This window comes from Dinoponera quadriceps, unplaced genomic scaffold (genome assembly GCF_001313825.1).
Source record: "Dinoponera quadriceps isolate SergipeBrazil2010 unplaced genomic scaffold, ASM131382v1 scaffold396, whole genome shotgun sequence".
NCBI classification, from domain to species: Eukaryota; Metazoa; Arthropoda; class Insecta; order Hymenoptera; family Formicidae; genus Dinoponera; species Dinoponera quadriceps.
The window spans coordinates 452827-456532 of record NW_014554609.1 but is presented as its reverse complement, the minus strand read 5'-3'; the positions used below and the strand labels follow the sequence as shown (position 1 = coordinate 456532).

The 3706-nt window shown below is 47.5% G+C and overlaps 1 protein-coding gene across 1 annotated transcript in view; it reads left to right on the top strand.

The window, feature by feature from the left end:
- The window catches only part of LOC106740546 (nephrin-like), a 522836-nt gene that overhangs the window by 181915 nt on the left and 337215 nt on the right, over positions 1–3706 (top strand). The window lies entirely within an intron of this gene.

Below are 3706 nucleotides of genomic sequence, written 5' to 3'. Positions count from 1 at the left end.
CCCCCCGCTCGGCGGAAGGCGAGGGTGAGATCAATTAAATTTTATCAATGGCGCGCGCGAGCGTATATTCGCGATTAATGCGACTCTTGGCGCGGCGCGCTGATCGAACGAGGACCCGCCGCACAACGTCAGTCCGCGCGCTGATGCATCGAAAATGCACCGCGCGCGTAATTACTCGCACCTCGTCCTTCCCTCTCACTTTCTCTCTCTCCTCCCGATCCCGTTATTTAATTAACTGCCGTAGCGTCTGTTGTTTTTTTTCTCGCGCGCGGATTTTTCCGATCGCTCCGATCGATCCGGCAGACTCGCGTCGCGAAACTTTCAGTGGAGCGGGAGAAGGTCAGGCGATGCTCGAACGTCGTTTCACTTGGTTAACCTTTCGATCGAATTATGAGTCAGACAGACCCAGTGAGTTGTTTTTGAGGAGCCGATAGCGGAGAGAAGTGCGTGATCTGTCCCGAAAATTTAATCCTATTTTAAGTCTAATTTGGTTCTACATTAAGTGTTCAAAAGTTTTCTATTCCGCTTCCTTGGTGCTACAAATGGAGAAGTTGTGGTCGTTTTCTCCACTTGAATGGCTTAATGTTAAGTTATAATTTGGGCTCTGGAGGACTAAATTCCCTCTGTAGCATTAAAAGAGCATTTATTGTGGGTCCCTTCGATTCTACCTAAGTGGGAACTTATTCCCGTTATTTTCCTACTTGAAGACTTAATGTAGAGTTAAAAAATTCAACTCGGGATCCGTTCTCCATACTCCTTGAAAAATCATTAAAGATTCGCTCTATCTGTTAGACGTGATGCGAATCTGAAAAACCAGTTAATGCGTGTTTGGGAACCACCGTATTTCGAATTTAACGTAGAGTCAGTTAGACCTATATATAATCGATGTATAATTTAGCGCTTTAAGTGAATTGATTTTTCCTCATAAAAATTTCTGTGTAAAATAAACATTGTGGTTACGCGTATTTTTCGTTTGAAAATAATAAATAATAATGTTATATTAAGGTCAGATGGCGTGTAATTTACGCGAGTGCGTTCTGCATAACGTGATCCTAACTAATTTATTATTTTTTTTAAATAATGCGTGTCATTTTAAAAGCAAAGAATAAACTAGTTTCCATACTTTCGCAACAAAAATATTTCTCTCCCGTAGAAACACCTATTTTCGATACTTCAAAATAATATTCTCTCTTCAGTGGTCCAAAAAAATGTTTTTCGAACGTGCACTAGAATCATATTTTTTCCCCGTTAGAGCTTTCAATTTCATTGAACTACAATCACGAATCAAAATAATAAAAAGTGCAAAAATTACGATTTTTAAATCAAATACCTGCGAGACCACTAAATTCGAATTTTTTTTTTCAATAACTTAAAACTCGATTTTCTACGAATGCATTATCAAACATTGAAGTACAAGGGTTACATTTTATACCGGAATTTTGCCAACCTCTTGCCTTTCACAGTCTCCCGGGTGGAATGGAATCTGTAAATTCGCACAGGGCCGATACGATTTTGCTATGCGCGAGCGACTTTTCGGAAGTACGCGGTCGAAGGGTTAACGCGTCGAAAAACTCGATTAGACCCCGCGGCAGGATCTCCGTTTTAATTTGACGCCGTTTTTACGAGCTCCTCCTCGCTGTGCGTAAACCGCAGGAAACGCTCTCGCCGGCTCGTTCGTTCGCGCCCGCGTGGACCGGCGAGACTCGATACGTACTCTTAATCGGCCGGAGCTGCACTCACGAGATTCGGGAGCTTTACGGCCGAGGCGATGCCTCTCTCGCGCTCGCAAGCATTTCCCTCTTACCTGACCTAACCTCTAGTACTCTTTCCATAAAGCAAGAACGGCCTTCCGTACGGCGGTTGTTACGAAGAGAACTCCGAACTGCGACGACGGGTCAAAGTACGTCGTTTCTGCTCCCTTCGGCTGGCGCACACGACTCCCGGTGGCGCCGCGAAGGAGAGCGTGTGTTGATGACTGAAGCGGGAGAGAGATATGCACTTGGTGTTGCTTACCTGACTACGTTCGCTCTTAGCTTTCGCTGCCGCCGTTGCTGCCGCATTTGCCTTTAAAACTGTCGAAAATTTACAGCCCCTTTGCTCGCGCCTCAGCGCCGGGCGGTGGCGCATGTTTATTGCGAAACTTCGCCGGTCGGCGTCGCCGTCGGGGCTGCTCGGAGGGGTAATACTCGTTAGGGCGGTGAAAACATTTACGGAATGGAAAGTGAGATACGTTAATGAAGGTGCTCCGAAAGGTACTCGCTTAAACCGGAGCTCCTCCTCCGTTTGCGGCGGAGGGATTTCGAGGCGAAGGGCAGGCCATGAGCGCGAGATTAGACGGATTATCCGCACGAAGCGGCCACGGGGGGGAGGGGGGGGGAGGCGTGCGATCGTAATTCCGTGTCGGTTTTTGCGGACAGTCTAAATTTCGCCTCGGTGTCCTCGTGAGAGCGCTCGTGTCGCCCCGCTCGTCGCTTTATTCGGCGCGAGAAGTAAACCGGAGCAATCGACTTTCGGCTAATACTGTCGGTGTGAACCGGTTCCTTTTAGAACAACCACGCGGATTATCGCTCAGGGGCATCCGAGATCAAAAAGAATTTTTTTACAACCTATGCTTTACGTAAATACAACATTTCGCCGTTTGCGTACGGAGCTATTAAAGTAGCGAAGATCAACGGAAAAGAAGTGTTTGCTGAGATATTTCATATTTCATTTTAACACGCATAACGATGTGTTGTGTAACAAATTTATATGTTTGAATGAAATTAATAATGAAGAACCACCGGTACATTCTGCGAGACGCATCGGTGAGTAGCATACATAGTGGAGCGCTGTAGAAGTCGGCATGTTGAAGAGGGAATGTTGTGACGAACAGAAGTAATTCTTTGTGTTTAAGAGAAAAATATTTCGCGTGAAAATGAGAAAACCGCAAAATACGTTCAGGAGGTCTACCGGAGCGGGATGTGGCCAGGGATAGTCAAGATTCGACTGGACTTCAATATCTTTTACAATACGAGCTTGTTAGTCCTCGTTTCTTGGCTACTGCATAATATCCGAGTTCACATGATCGATTTGATCGTTCGACGATTGATTTTTCGGACCGTACGATTTGGTAACTACCAGGATTTTTCATTGATACGCAAAGAACCGGCATCGCACTATTCTCGGCGTCTTCGACGAACTTCGGATGATTTAACCCGCGGCCTTCGGAGAAAAAAAAAACCCACGGACTAAATCGGCCGAAGATCACCGAAACGCGGCGTGTATCCTCAATTAACATGCGCGTGCTCCAAATTCACTTTGCGAATGGATTTTCCCGCTCGTCCGTTTCCTCCCGCGTTTCCCTCGCTGAGCTCTCCGGCGCGCGGCCAATTTTCTGCGCTCGTCCAGGGCTCTTCCTAATTTTCCCACGGCCGGCGAAGCGGGAAGGACGCGCGTCGCCGGAATCTCCCATTCAAGGAGCGCCGCGGCGTAACTCCCTGTTACCGCCGACAGTCGTACTTGTTGAGTCGCTTAATGGGTCCGGGAGCATCACGCGAAACTTGCCCCGACAATTTTTCACTCGGCTAAGTCCCCGAAACTCCATTCGATTCCAGATTGCTCGACTTGTTCGAAGTTTGCCGCGGCGACGGCGCCGCTGGTGGCTGCGTGTTCGCTCTATAAACCGTTCAGATTTTCCTGACCGGCCGACCAACCTCCCCCCCCCCCC